Genomic DNA, 17,051 nt, shown 5'->3' with positions numbered 1-17,051 from the left:
AGAAGATTTTCAAAGAAATAATGCACTTTCACTATATGATCTATATAGCCCCGCCCTAGCACCAGAACCCCTGACCCTGGGGCCATAGATTTCACAATTTTGGTAGAGTCACCCTGGCTAATCATAACTATGTATTTAATTTGTTTAAATAATACCCAGGAGTAAAGAAGAAGATTTTCAAAGATATTTTGCTTTTTCACTATATAATCAATAGAGCCCCCCCCCTTTTCACCAGAACCCTTGACCCTTGGGCCTTGAATTTCACAATTTTGGTAGAGTCACCCTTGCTTATCATATCTATGTATTCAATTTGTTTCAATAATACCCAGGAGTAGAGAAGAAGATTTTCAACGAAATAATGCATTTTCACTATATGATCTACATAGCCCCACCCTAGCACCAGAACCCCTGACCTTGGGGCCATGAATTTCACAATTTTGGTAGAGTCACCCTTGCTTATCATAACGATGTATTCAATATGTTTCAATAATACCCAGGAGTAAAGAAGAAGATTTTCAAAGAAATAATGCACTTTCACTATATGATCTATACAGCCCTGCCCTAGCACCAGAACCCCTGACCCTGGGGCCATGAATTTCACAATTTTGGTAGAGTCACCCTGGCTTATCATAACTATGTATTTAATTTGTTTAAATAATATCCAGGAGTAAAGAAAAATATTTTCAAAGAAATTTTGCTTTTTCACTATATAATCAATAGAGCCCCCCCCCCCCCCTTTTCACCAGAACTCTTGACCCTGGGGCCATGAAATTCGCAATTTTGGAAGAAGCATCCTTGCGTATCATAACAATGTACTTAGTTTGTTTAAATAATACCCAGGGGCAGAGAAGATATTCAATGAAATAATGCACTTTCACTATAGGATCTATATAGCCCCACCCTAGCACCAGAACCCCCATCCCTGGGGCCATGAATTTCAAAATTTTGGAAGAGGCATCCTTGCTTATCATAACTATGTTTTTAATTTGTTTCAATAATACCCAGGAGTAGAGAAGAAGATTTTCAAAGAAATAATGCACTTTCACTATATGATCTATATAGCCCCGCCCTAGCACCAGAACCCCTGACCCTGGGGCCATAGATTTCACAATTTTGGTAGAGTCACCCTGGCTAATCATAACTATGTATTTAATTTGTTTAAATAATACCCAGGAGTAAAGAAGAAGATTTTCAAAGATATTTTGCTTTTTCACTATATAATCAATAGAGCCCCCCCCCCCTTTTCACCAGAACCCTTGACCCTTGGGCCTTGAATTTCACAATTTTGGTAGAGTCACCCTTGCTTATCATATCTATGTATTCAATTTGTTTCAATAATACCCAGGAGTAGAGAAGAAGATTTTCAACGAAATAATGCATTTTCACTATATGATCTACATAGCCCCACCCTAGCACCAGAACCCCTGACCTTGGGGCCATGAATTTCACAATTTTGGTAGAGTCACCCTTGCTTATCATAACGATGTATTCAATATGTTTCAATAATACCCAGGAGTAGAGAAGAAGATTTTCAAAGATATTTTGCTTTTTCACTATATAATCAATAGAACCCCCCCCCCCTTTTCACCAGAACCCTTGACCCTGGGGCCATGAAATTCATAATTTTGGTAGAGTCACACTTGCTTATCATAACTATGTATTCAATATGTTCAATAATACCCAGGAGTAGAGAAGAAGATTTTCAAAGAAATAATGCACTTTCACTATATGATCTATATAGCCCCACCTTAGCACCAGAACCCCTGACCTTGGGGCCATGAAACTCACAATTTTGGTAGAGTCACCCTTGCTTAACAATCACTATGTATTCAATATGTTTCAATAATACCCAGGAGTAGAGAAGAAGATTTTCAAAGAAATAATGCACTTTCACTATATGATCTATATAGCCCCCCCCCCCCACCCCCAGCACCAGAACCCCTGACTCTGGGGCCATGAATTTCACAATTTTGGTAGAGTCACCCTTGCTTATCATAACTATGTATTCAATTTGTTTCAATAACACCCAGGAGTAGAGAAGAAGATTTTCAAAGAAATAATGCACTTTCACTATATGATCTATATAGATCCACCCTAGCACCAGAACCCTTGACCCTGGGGCCATGAATTTCACAATTTTGGTAGAGGGCTCAATGCTTATTACAATCATGCCAACAGTTTGACTGCTTGATGTCCAGGATTAAAGAAGAAGATTTTTAAAGATTGCATTAATTTTGGTGGTTTTAGCCCCACCCCTCAGGCCCCAGGGGGGCAGGGACCATGAAATTCACAAATTTTGTTCCTCTTCACACATACATGCCATATGCTAAAATTGGTTGAAATTGGTTCAGCGGTTTCAGAGAAGAAGCTGAAAATGTTCAAATGTTAACACACTACGCACGACGGACGACGACGGACGAAAACAGATAGCAATAGGTCACCTGAGTGACTCAGGTGACCTAAAAATCAAAGTAATTTATTTTTATGAAATTATTTAAATAATTTATGTATTTACTAAAATTTGCAATTTGGAAGAAAATAATTGAAAGATTGAAGACCAGATAGAAAATGAGGATTAGGTTGGGTTGGTTCATATAAAATATAATATTCCAGTCAAGTCTTCAACACTGATTATGAAATAAATTACAATCTTACTGAGGTACAATATTTTGCTATGTGATTTTTGAAAAATATTAATGGAAATCAGGAGTTCGGAAATACAGCGGTTCAAGGTCCAAAACCTAAAGTTTACATGGTAAACTAGTTAATTATCACCACAAATAGTCTGTTGGATCTGAAGTATTAAACAGAAAAATATTTGGAAAACATGAAAAGTTTTCAAAAAATTTAGAAGTAAGTAAGGCTAGGTTTTTTTTTTAAACAGCTGGTTCTCAATACACATTTTGAGTACAACTACTGTATACAGGGAAATTTTTGCCCTCGTTTTATTTTTGCCCCTTTCGCCCTAATCACGGTTGGGTGAATTTAAAACGAAACGAATTTAAAGAACACAGTATAATTTCTTAAACATAATGGTGACTGAGCGAATTCAAAATGCCCGGGGCAAAATTGCAAGTGTGAAAGGGTGAAAATGAAACAGGGCGAAAATAACCCTGTATACAGTAACTATACTACATTTCACATTTTTTTTTAAAAAAAAAAAGAAGAAAATTTATATCTTTAAATGTTTCAATTGATTTTTTACATACCAATTAACTATTGATTCATATGTATAATGTAGTGCATTTCTCAGACTTAATAGTCCTTGGACCCGACAGTGAAATTTGATGAAAAATTTAAACACCTAAAATGTACTTGTACTTCAAACATACACAGTTTTCTGTAGTTTCTTGAAATGTAAACTTCTACAGGTATATATACATCTACTACAAGACTGACTATGTCAAAATCATGATTATCAAAAATATTTAGAGAATGCATTTTAGCAAATACTAAGGAATAATTATAATAATTTTATTTTTCAAATTCAGATAGAAAATTTTATGCTGACATTTTGTGCAATTTAAAACTTCACCTTCCTCTCTTGATTACCATTTTCTGTTAATTTTCCTCACACTCTTCATCAATAGGTGTTTTTAAACTGGGCACCTAAAATGGGTAAAAAAAATTATTTATACATAAATTTCAAATGAATATCATTTAAATTTGCAATTTAGTCTAGCTATTGCAGTAAGCACACATTAAGTCTGGTTAAATCTATACACATATACATGTATGTTTTATGGTGATCTGTTGATTTAACTTCTCAATTTTACGCACATTTTCCTTAAAAACTTACATCTTCCTCGGTTTTAATCTGTGACATCTCCACTTGACAGACTTGGTTATTGTTTGGTAATGTCAACTGTTTTCTACTGCAAGTACAAATTCCTACAATTGTACATATAAATGTAGTATATTGTACAGCACTGACTACAATGTGTTAAAAAAATATAAGGAGAGCCCAAGTCATTTTTTGAAAACATTATATATAACAATAATATTTTAATATATTGTGATACTTTGTTTGATACTATTAAATCATTATTTCACTTATTTATATAATTTTTTGGGGTCAAAATGTAATATTGACTTAGTTGGATGAACTTTGAAATTCAATACCTGTGCCTCGCAAATGTAACCCCTCAGATTAAATATTTCTTCTGATTAGGTAACCTGAACATCCTAAATTGCTATTTATACTTTAATATAAATAATACTTGTACAGATAGAAAATTCCTTCATAAAAATCTGTTCAGATATTGAAATAATTATCAAATCGAAAGTTTTTCTTTTCTAAAGCTAGCTGAACATTTTAAATTGAAATAATTATCTCCACTGGCTTTGTCTTCTGAATCATGGAATGAATATCTCTTTAGAGGAGTTGATTTGTTTTGATTGCAATTTACAGCTGTGATCTGGAGGGCAATTATCTCTTCCCAACAAGAGAGAACTTATTAATGACACACACCTTCTTTTTCTTTATTATTGATCAAACAACAAAGATTGAAATATAATAATGTGTGTTTCATAGGTGAAGAGATCTAGGGTGGTTCAAAATTCAGATTTATAAACATAAATCAAAAAATTCAAAATTTACATATTGATTAGAGAGAATCTAGATTATTATTATCATGAAGCCAATTATTTAGTTATTTGTTTGTAAACATTAACTTAAGACTTTGTTTCATTGAAGAATTGAGGATATGTTTTACAATAAAAAAAACCCAATAAAATGGGGAGGTAGTGATGACAATACATGAATATCATGAATGTGTATTATATAAAGTAATTGAATGTAATTGAAAAAGTAATTGAAATTACATGGTATTTTTTCAGTGTAATTAATTAAATTACAAGTAATTGAAAAAATGTTCAATTACAAATTACTTCCAATTACTTCAAAAAATCTAATTAATTACAGTCAATTACAATTATTTTTTTCAATTACCCCATCCCTGTAATGGAGACATAAGTCGTGATTTCTGATTTTTTTAAAAACTTTTGAATGGTGAGCTTGACAGATGAAAAAAATTCGGTTACAGGTTCGATTTCTGACAAAACTGTGTCTCTCTCATCTTCATCTACTAATTTTAGACACACTCTATTCCCACTGCAACTGATATTAGTATATACATAGCTAAAATTACAAGGAATTTCCATTTCATCGTATCAGACGTATGTTTGTGTTTTCTGACGTCTGCTCTCCCATGTTGTTTTGACACCTTTTTTTTGGACTTCAATGCAGAAGAGTCAGGAAAGGGAAATAACTCCAGATTAATATTTAGGACAATTTGATGAGTTGATATTATTGATTTATGATTTCCCCAAATCAGTTCTATCTGAATTTATTAATCCTAAGTTTCAACTTTTTAAAAAGGTTTCTACCCTAACTTTTAATCGCCTGCTTAAAAAGATATGCATATAATGTAATGTGCAATTTTGCATTCATTTTTTTTCACTCATGTCATGCAACAGATCTTTACAGTACAACAAGCCATGAGTTAGATTAAATGAAATTAAGAGCAAAGGTACTTTGATTATTTGGCACTGAGGTCATTTTGGCCATAGGTAAAATATTATGGGGCAAAAAGAAAGTACATTGTAAATTAACATTTATATTTTGTCATATACATGTTATACAATAGAAATACACACAAGAGAGAAAGAGTTGCATGATTGATAGGAGAAAGATATAAAAAAGGAATAAACCAGATAGTTTTTATACATATACATGTACATAAATTCTGCACAAATAAAAATACTTGTTATAAATACATGTACAATAAATTCTGCACCTCACAATTTAGAATCCAGAATAATTTTTGTTTATCAGGCAATTTTGTAAAATGTTTTACTTAAGATGAGATTAAGTTAAAAATAGGTCTTCTCTTTCCTTTGTGAATTTGCTACAGTGAATGAGGAAATGTTCTTCATCTTCAATTTGAATAAGCTGCGCATACAATTTTTACATATTCTTTCTGTTCTAGGTGTGTTATTATATCTGCCTAATTCTATAAAGAGTGTACGTGTGTGCTGATACACATAATCTACAAATTGGCTTTCTGTATTCAGGTTTTAATAAATTAGATATTTTTCAAGTCTAAAATTGTTCTTCAGAAACAAATAAGTGACAATTAAGTTTACCCTCTTATAGTGTTTAAATTCATTTTTATTTAAGTATTGCCAATCCATAAAGTATTTTTTTTTTATCTGGGATTGTTTTAATGAAGTTACAAATTTACTCTTAGTATATGACATATAATGTTTGGAATATCAAGAATTCTTAGTAATTTTTCTATTGAGGAATACCAAGTTGTTCATTTGGCAAGAATTTGTTGTGTAAATGTTCACTTATAAAGGTTTTGTAGCATAGTTGCATCAATACATCATCAGATTAATATATTGCTTTATTTTTGAATTATTAACATTAAATATTCCCCATATTTCTGAGCCATAAAGTAATATAGGTTTAATAGTGTGTGCAAAGACAGACTGGTGGATATCCCTGGATTTAAGCTAAGGAAATCTATTCGTTGTTTGAAGAATGCTTTTAGTCCCTTTTTGTATAACTCAAGACATTGAGAAAGTCCCGAGGCTGTGAAAAGGATGCCTAAGTATTTATAACTTGATACACATTCAATATTGAAATTTTTGTAATGAAATTTCTGTTTAATTGTTCTCCCAGCTTTATTAAAAATAATAATTTTTGTTTTATTAGAATTACTTTCATACCCCAGTCATCACAATACTTTTCTAAAAAGTTTAATTTTTGCTGAAGTCCTTGTGGTGATGATGAAAAAATTACTATATCATCTGCATACATTAAAGAATCTATATTTTTTGGGTGTAACTTGACAGAGTCTATACAACTTTGTAAATTCAAGAATTATAGTGATTATCAACAATCAATGAATTAAAAAGAAAATTAGACAACATATAAATGTGAATGAGCTTGTTTTAGTACATACAGTCAAACCTCGTTATCTTGAACTTCATTGAACAAGAAAATACTTTGAGATATCGAAGGATTCAAGATACCCAGGGTAAAATACTTAAGAAACAAGCGTTTGGGACTTCAAAATCACTTCGACATATCCATGGTATTCGGGATATCCATGTTCGAGATACCAAAGTTCAACTGTATATTTTGTCATGTTCACATTTTCAAATTCCATAACATCCTTCCATTTCAATAGGTATGATATCATTAAAAAAATCAGAATTTTCTTTCACTTTCTTTATTTTGTCCAATTGTTTTCCAGATTACCAGTACAATTTAACTGCAGATTAGAAGAAAGAAAAATCATCATAATGATATGCATGAACAATACAAGGATAGTACCTGTATAATCACATTATTCTTAGTAATGCTAGAATTTTAAAACTGAGATCATAATTTGAAACAGAAGGCCCATTGGCCAAATTGCTCACCCTAGCACTGTGGCTAGGAAAAAAGCAAAAATCAGTTCAGTATTGAAAAGTTTAAATGCATAAGTGGTCGTGACCTACACCTAAAAGAGGTGTATGACTTGAACAAAAAGCAAGGATGCTTACATATTTCTCTGATTAACTGTGCAGCACCTGAAGCAAGTCCAGTAATTGCACTCTTAGTTGTATCATCCATGCAGGTTTGATCAACATAGGGCTTTAACCTGGTCACTCATCTGGAAAATTTTGTTCATATCCAGCATCTGAAGCAAGCCTGGTAGTGTGCATCCGTAGTTGAATCATCCATGCAAGTTTGGTCAATATATGGCTTATACATGTACTGTATACAGAGAGATTTGCCTCTGTTTTATTTTTGCCCCTTTCACCCTAGACACAACTCACCAAATTTAAGACTGGGCAAACTCAAAGACTACAGAATAATTTCTTAAACAGAACCTTGACTGGGCAAAAGAAAGGGCAAAAATAACACGAGGGGGGGGGGGGGGGGGGATAACCCTATGATATATAATACTTACTTGGAAATAAGACGTGCTCCAAAAACTTTAACCAGTGCTCCAAAAGCATTAACCTTGTCATTCTTCAGCTGAAAACCTTGACAAGTACAATGAAACATACTAGAAGTATCGTCCATGAGGGCATAGGGGTACTTGAAAAGAAATCTGCTCCAAAAAATTTAACCTGGGACGCTGACACTGAGGGTTTTTGTTTGTTGTTTAACATCCCTCTTGAGGATATTTCACTCATATGGAGACGCCACCAATTGCCGGTGGAGAGCTGTTTTTGACCTATACTCAGCACTCATGATCAGAGCCATTGAGCAGCGAGGGATCTTTTTCGTGCCAGCACGGTCTACTCATCTGTTGTAAAATCAACATTTTCAATTTTTATTTAATTTTAAAATTCATTGGTACATTTTGTGTTGCACATATACCTTATTATGCACTCTTGTGTGCGAAAAATGGGTGACATTGCATGTGCACTACATTATGATATAGAACAGGTTTAGAGATTGTTAACTTGAATTTTGTCTCAAATTTTATACATATTTTGATGGTTCCTGACTCAATATCTGTGTTAAAGACTTGTATGTGAGATTAGGTTGAAAAGTCAATAGTATGAATTACAGTACCAGAAATTATATTTTAAATGAAGGAGAAAATAAAGGAGATAACAAATTTCTAATAAACAATGAATTTCTGAAGACCCATAGATTTTGGAAAAAGGCCCAACCTACCCTCAAGGGTCATGATTTGAACAAATTTAAATCTATACTACATACCTGAGGATGCTTCCATATCAATGTGACTATTTCCCTATATATTCCTATGTAAAACTTTTGATCCCCCTTGTAGCCCCACCCTACCCTCAGGGGTCATGATTTGAACAAATTTAAATCTACACTATGTAATGAAGCATTCACACAAGTTCCAACTTTTTTTGCACCATGGTTCTTTAGAAGAAGATTATATGCTACCAAATTTATACTAATTCTTAATTATCTTCCCTTGAAAGAGGGCATGGCCCTTCATTTGAACAAACTTGAATCTCCTTCATCCAAGGATCCTTTGTGCAAGTTTAATTGAAATTGGCCCCGATGGTTCTCGAGAAGAAGTTCAAAATGTGAAAAATTTACAGATGGACAGCTAGACAGACAGAAGCTAAGACAGACTGACAACAGACAAAATGTGATCAGAAAAGATCACTTGAGCTTTCAGCTCAGGTGAGCTAAAAATGAACACTAAAGGGCTCTTCCATCTTGATGCAGGCCCTAACTGATTGTAGGAATTAACTTTTGGGATATCATAAGTAATGTTTTACATGTATGTATTATTACACAAAAAACTTCTCCTCTGCTTTCAAGGGCTTGGAACCTTCTGCTTGAAAAAAACACAAATCCTATAAATGCTGGGAAGCAATGTTTTTTTCAAGCAGGCAGCATTAAAAGTTTTGTGCTATTTTTCTTTCTTTTTAGTGCTTTTCTTTTTTGGTTTCTTCTTGTCTTTTTTTTTCTTTCTTTTTTTTTCTTTCATTTTTCCTTTCATGTTTTTTTTTCTTTTTGTTTCTTTTTTTGTTGTTTTTTTTGGTTTGTTTTTCTTTTTTTGTGCAAAACTTTGGCCAATGATATCAGACAATTTAACATTACACTAGTCACAATTCATTGTTTACTGTCACAATTTAACATTTACTTCTAACATTTACATGTACTATCACTGCATAACTAGTCACAATTCATTGTTCAATGTACAATTTAACATTTACTATTACTTTATATCCACAATCACACCAATAATACATTGGATATATATTCATTTGAACAATAAATTCATTAAGTCAATCACTGTCAACTATACATACTAACTACATAAGCTAAATAAATCTGTACTTAACATTTACAATCTATAGTCACCTCAGTAATGCACATTGTATATATATATTCAATTACACAATAAATTCATAGTCATTATATCCACCCTAACTTTGTAATAAGTAGTTGTACATTCCAGGAATAATAATATGATATATAAAAATCACGTCTTCTGTAACATTTACACATAATTTTTTTGATGTTGGATAGAATAAAAAGAAAGATTTTTGAAAGACAAAGGAGCCTACAACTAGTCGCGTTTTCAACCTCTCCTCCCCAGGCCAGCCTGGCAACCGTAGCGGCGAAGGACCCATGAAGTTCCAACCAGTAATGCCCCAGGGTATCGACAAGGTCTACTTACAACTAGCCTTCAACTACTTCATCTAAACAATTTTATAATGTATAAGATGCTAACATGAAATAACATTATAGCAAAATAATGATAGATGATAAAAGATATCTGCATAAAATAATAAAAATAGCACAATTATCTCTTTGACAGAGAGAAAAAGAATGGGGTCAGTGTGGGAGGAAACCGGAGCACCCGGAGAAAACCCACGTGTCTGAGTGGGCGACCTCATACCCTCTTACAACTCAGACACCCATTTCCAAAACAAATGTCTCAAAAAAATATGTTCTGGATAATAACAAATTATAACATTGTAAACTGAATGTGCTTGTGTGTGCTTCACAGATCTGGCTTTCTGCATTGTCATCTTTCTTTGTCTTTTTCCAAACATGATCACAAGGATATGCCTCTTCAATACTTTTATTTTCTGTCAATGAATAAGAAAAAAAGGTAATCATTAGGACTGATGAAGTAGAAAGGAAGAACAGAGTCCTACAGAATGGCATACTTGGGTACTTATTCTCATACCTGAGGCGATCGATCCTTGTCATTCATAATGTCAAGCACATCCACATGACTTTATCTGAGTCTCCTACATGGTACTGTCACAGAAAACATCAAAGCACACTGTAAAATAGACGTTTATTAATATACTTCAGCACCTAAATAAGTATAAACAGAAATTAAGAAAAGAACAGACATATCTTAGCAAAATATTATATATCTCTAACATAATGTTCTTCTGCTGTACTTTGTCAAAAAAGATCCTGGATTATTAATAATGTCCCATACCTGATCAGTGACAGTTATCCACTTTGGTAAGTTCTGCTGTTGAGAAGGTCATCACCCATCAGTTTTGACTTTTCTAATTATTACCACCAATTCCTGTCTAGCTGTAGCTGCTCATTTTAACATCTTGAAGGGTCAACATCCATCAGTCTTGCATTTTCTAGGTTTTCCACCAATTCCTGTCTGGCTATAGCTGCCCATTTCCACATTTTAAAGGGTCAAAGTCTATCAGTCTTGTCTTTTCTAGTTGTTTCCACCAATTCCAGTCGGAATGCACTACTTTTTTCTGCATCTTGAAGTACATTTATCAGTCTAATGCTTCTTCTAGTTTTTTCCCATTCATTCGTCTGGATGTGGCTTCTTATTTCCACATCTACGAGGGTCAATATCCATCAGCATTGCATTTTCCAGTTGCTCCCACCAATTCCTGTAGGTTGTAAATGCTCTACTCCACATTGTTGAAGAAAACTTTACCAACACCATCCTTCTAAGTCTCCTCTTCAACCTGTCAGATGCAAGTGTCTTAAGTTAATCACTTTTCAGGAAAGAAGTGAAAGGAGTAATGGTTACTGACTTCTTTAGTTTCTGTTTTTAAAAAATGAAAAAAGGTAATAATCAGGTCCAATGAAGTAAAAATGAGAAACCAAAGGTCATAGAGAATGGCCTGCTAAGGGTAACTTTCACATACCTGAGGGTTCCTTGTCATTCTTGTCAAGCACATCCACATGACTTCATCTGAGTCTCCTACTGGGTACTGTCACCAAATCATCAAAGCACACTATCAAATAGAAGTTAACATACATCTATCAGTAAATTAAGAAAAGAACAAACATATCTAAATAATATAGTTCAAGGATCAAATATTCTTTTGCTGTACTTTTCCAAAAATGATCATTGATTATGTCACATACCTGATCAGTGACAGTTATCTACTTTGATATGTCTTGCTGTTTGGAAGGTCAGTGTCCATCAGTCTCTTCTTTTCCAGTTGTTTCCACCAATTCCTGTCTGGCTGTAGCTGCTCATTTCCACATCCTAGAGGGTCAATGTCCATCAGTCTTGTCTTTTTCACTTGTTTCCACCAATTCCTATCTGGCTGTAGCTGCTCATTTCCACATCCTGGAGGGTCAATGTCCATCAGTCTTGTCTTTTCCACTTGTTTCCACCAATTCCTGTCTGGCTGTAGCTGCTTATTTCCACATCCTGAAGAGTCAATGTCCATCAGTCTTGTCTTTTCCACTTGTTTCCACCAATTCCTGTCTGGCTGTAGCTGCTCATTTCCACATCCTGGAAAGTCAATGTCCATCAGTCTTGTCTTTTCCACTTGTTTCCACCAATTCCTGCCTGGCTGTAGCTGCTCATTTCCACATCCTGGAGGGTCAATGTCCATCAGTCTTGTCTTTTCCACTTGTTTCCACCAATTCCTGTCTGGCTGTAACTGCTTATTTCCACATCCTGGAGGGTCAATGTCCATCAGTCTTGTGATAAGTTAATATACATCTATCAGTAAATTAAGAAAAGAACAAACATATGTAAATAATATAGTTCAAGGATCAAATATTCTTTTGCTGTACTTTTCCAAAAATGATCATTGATTATGTCACATACCTGATCAGTGACAGTTATCTACTTTGATATGTCTTGCTGTTGGGAAGGTCAGTGTCCATCAGTCTTGTCTTTTTCACTTGTTTCCACCAATTCCTATCTGGCTGTAGCTGCTCATTTCCACATCCTAGAGGGTCAATGTCCATCAGTCTTGTCTTTTCCACTTGTTTCCACCAATTCCTGTCTGGCTGTAGCTGCTTATTTCCACATCCTGGAGAGTCAATGTCCATCAGTCTTGTCTTTTCCACTTGTTTCCACCAATTCCTGTCTGGCTGTAGCTGCTCATTTCCACATCCTGGAGGGTCAATGTCCATCAGTCTTGTCTTTTCCACTTGTTTCCACCAATTCCTGTCTGGCTGTAGCTGCTTATTTCCACATCCTGGAGAGTCAATGTCCATCAGTCTTGTCTTTTCCACTTGTTTCCACCAATTCCTGTCTGGCTGTAGCTGCTTATTTCCACATCCTGGAGGGTCAATGTCCATCAGTCTTGTCTTTTCCACTTGTTTCCACCAATTCCTGTCTGGCTGTAACTGCTTATTTCCACATCCTGGAGGGTCAATGTCCATCAGTCTTGTGATAAGAAATAAGACATAAGGATACTTCTACTTTAATAAACTATTAAATAACTGACAGAGTAGAGTGGTTCTCATTAATCCCAAAGTTCAACGTTGTCAGCTTTACTCTAAATTTTTAGCTTTTTAATCACATGTAGCTTGTATTCCTCTATTTTAAAAAGTGTTGGGAGCTGGTTGTGTGCTTCATTCTGCAATTTAATATATCTTCAAAGCATACTTTGCTTTTTCTCTATTTTATAAAAAGATGGCTAAATTTGTCATAGTTCCCAAATATGAGAAACTTTCTCCCAGCACATGACGGAATTTGTCTCAACGAAAATGGTCAATTTCGAAATAAAAAATGTATCCATATCTCATTGAAATTTTCACAATTTTTGTAGCTGTACGTATATTTTCTAATTTTAACCTAGCTGTCATGTGACAAACAGATCATATTATCAGTGATGTCACTTTGGCAAAATTCAGAAGAGAACCCTATATACTTGTACTTGTAGCAGAATTTCCATTCAACAAAATTAAACTGATTATTTTTATTTTGAATATTGAATCTTTTTTATGGAATATATGATAATGCATACTTCCTATGAGTGTCCTTAGCCTAGCTGTGGTCTGTGTGGTCAACATTCATCGATCTTGCCTTCTCCAGTTGTTTCCACCAATTCCCATCTGGCTCACAGTAGCTGCTCATTTCCACATCCTAGAGGGTCAACATCAATCAGTTATGCTTAGCTATGTAAAGGAAATCAATGGAAAATATTATCTTAACATGTTTTTAATATGTATTACATTTAATAATCACTGTAAAAATGGTAACTATAAAATTGTAGGAAAGGTAATATAGTCACCAGTAATGAATAGGTTCATGTCGTACTTAGTACAATTTACATTGTATATATTAGCTGCGTGTCACATGACTGGTGTAAAAATTGAATTATTAGGCTGAATGTAGAAAATGACGCTAGTGCATGGGCATCCGGTTGTTTTTTGCCATAAAAATTGATACACATTAAAATTTACATCCCTTGCCTGAGAAGTACTGGGAACTGGTTTGTGCTGTTTGGGAAGTCCTCACATTTTGCCAAGAATGTGTGAAATAGCAAAAAATTTCTACTTTGCCATCACATCATAAAGAATTTAAAAAATATTCCTCAGACTAGAATCAACTCCCAGCACTTTTTAGATTTACATGATATAAGCAATTAATATTCCGCATTTCAGCTTAAACAGTCTTAAACACTCTAGTGTATGCCCTTCCACTTTTAAGGTTTATTGGGAATATGCTTAATATAGGATTTGTGATTTTCTTTACATTATCTGATGCTGTGCTGCTAGATAAGATCCTGATAAATTATTGACACAGTTGTTCTTAAGAAAAGTTTTGTTTTCAGTTTTATTGATTAGACTGAAAATTTGACGACGATTTTGTATTTAATTATTTTTGAAATTATTAAACAAAGGGATCCACTCCTCTGGATCACTTGTACTGCGTCAAGTCAAGGCAAATGACATCGTATATGACACAAGATTTGTTTCTAAATACTCAGCAGTATTGTTATCAAATGGTGAGATTTCTGATTTTTAAATAGATAATGGATAAAACAAATGCATGCAACCTTTAATTTACATATCATCTTGTTAATTTATTTTTGCTACTTATTTAATTTTCAATGATGTCACAATGATACTTAGTTAGGTAATCAGAGATTACAGAGCTCACCTCAACGAATGTTGTCTTTAAGTAAGGCAAAGTCCCACACTAAACTAATAATCTTGGAGTGTGCATCCCTAAATGCAACATTTGTGCAATTTTGGTCTGATAGGGCTTGCAGTTACTTGGGAATAGACTTATCTGAAAGCTTATAACTAGTCACTCATCCAGAAAATATAAGTCAAATCCAGCATCCGAAGCAAGTTTGAGATTGTTCGTCCCTTGATGTATCATCCACGCAAGTTTGGTTCAGTTGGGCCCTATAGTTACTTGGAAATGAGATCTGCTCCAAAAAACTTTAACCTATTTTCTCATCTGGAAAATGTAGGTCAGAACCAGCATCAGAAGCAAGTCCAGTAGTGTGCATCCTTAGATGCATCATCCATGCAAGTTTGCTTCAGATAGGCCTGATAGTTACTTGGAAATGAGATCTGCTCCAAAAACTTTAACCTGGTTACTCATCCGGAAAATGTAGGTCAGATCCAGCATCCGAAGCAAGTTCAGTAGTGTGCATTCTTAGATGTATCATCCATGCAAGTTTGGTCAATATAGGGCTTATAGTTACTTGGAAATCAGATCTGCTCCAAAAACTTTAACCAGGTCACTCATCTGGAAAATATAGGTCAGATCCAGCATCAGAAGCAAGTTCAGTAGTGTCCATCCTTTGATGTATCATCCATGCAAGTTTGGTCAATATAGGTCTTATAGTTACTTGGAAATGAGATCTGCTCCAAAAACTTTAACCTAGTCACTCATCCGGAAAATGTAGGTCAGATCCAGCATCCGAAGCAAGTTCAGTAGTGTGCATCCTTAGATGTATCATCCTTGCAAGTTTGGTCAACTTGCTCAAGTTTGGTACCGAGGACAAAATAGGTTTACTAACCAATGCTAACTGCACACAGTTCCGATATTGTTTTGGTGGAACTATATGAATTGCTTTTCAGTAAATTCTTGCTTACACGGTGTACAAGCATTTTGTTCTAATAGATTTTACTTTATGCTTGAGTAAAAACTTAATTTGGCCCCCCCCCCCACTTTTTGGGGGTTGAAAATGAATACATTAATACAATATTTTCACAATCAATTTGGCTTATAGCTATCGGTATAGATAGTTTTCATATGGCGTATTTTCTCTCCGAGTTATTTCCCTTGGCCGCCATCTTGGTGGTCAACCTGGTGATTTTTCCTCTTTGTCTTTCCAAATCTAAAAGGGTGTAGCAGAAATATTTGGGGGAAAATCTTTATAGAACAAAAATTATGAAATAAAGAAGGCCTTAACAAATGTATATTTTTCAGAAAAATAATGCTCCTTACCCCACAATGGCCAGTATAAAAAGTTAAAGTTGGTTGAATAATGAAGGAATATGAGCATGTTGACCTCCAATATGGTGACCAACGGGAAATAACTCTTGCTAATTTGGGCCTACTGAAAACTATCTATTGGGAAGTAAACCCTTATTCAAAGTTGTGACGGTACTAGTGGTGTTCCAATCATCGATTATAAATGAAAATCAGTCGATTGCTGGCATAATCCAAGTGTTTGATTACGAATTTTTTATTCCCATCAATCGGGTAATTTATTTTATTTTACAAGTGTAATAGTTTTTAAGCCGAATATTCCAGCTGCCACTTATCTATTAACTTATTTGTGGTGGCAGAGGATAGTTTTTTTTAATGCCAAACATGTGGCGAGGGGATACACATATACATGCGATCCATAAAAACATGTACATGGGGACAGTTTTCCAGGGGCTAATTAATTACGCTTCATATGCCCATGGCTCACAAATTATGTCAACAAAGTACATGTAATCTGCCTATTAGAGTGAACATAATGTACCAAAATTGCACCTGGGGACTCCCCAAAGAGCTAGGTTCACTTTATGCATAAAATGGCCCTGTCCTTATATCAATTAATTGACTATCACCCTCTATCCCTTTTCATATATCAAAATAAAGTAGAGACTTAGTGCTTTCATTTCCTGTAACAAAATTTCTTTTTGAGAATCCAGGTATTGGAAAACAGGCTTTGAGAAAATGCAATGTTCTTGAATTTTGCAGAAAACATGCGTATTTGACTACCTTCAGCAAAGAATTAAAATATGAGCACAGTCCACGATCCAAAAATTAAAACATATTTTGTGATCTTCAGAAACAGATCTTTCATTATGTAATTGCATATTTTGGATCAGAGGTTGTGCTCTATAT

This window comes from Saccostrea echinata, unplaced genomic scaffold (genome assembly GCF_033153115.1).
Source record: "Saccostrea echinata isolate AGI-Se365-2 ecotype Australia unplaced genomic scaffold, CSIRO_AGI_Sech_v1 ptg000009l, whole genome shotgun sequence".
Taxonomy (NCBI): Eukaryota; Metazoa; Mollusca; class Bivalvia; order Ostreida; family Ostreidae; genus Saccostrea; species Saccostrea echinata.
This window is presented reverse-complemented; position numbering follows the sequence as displayed.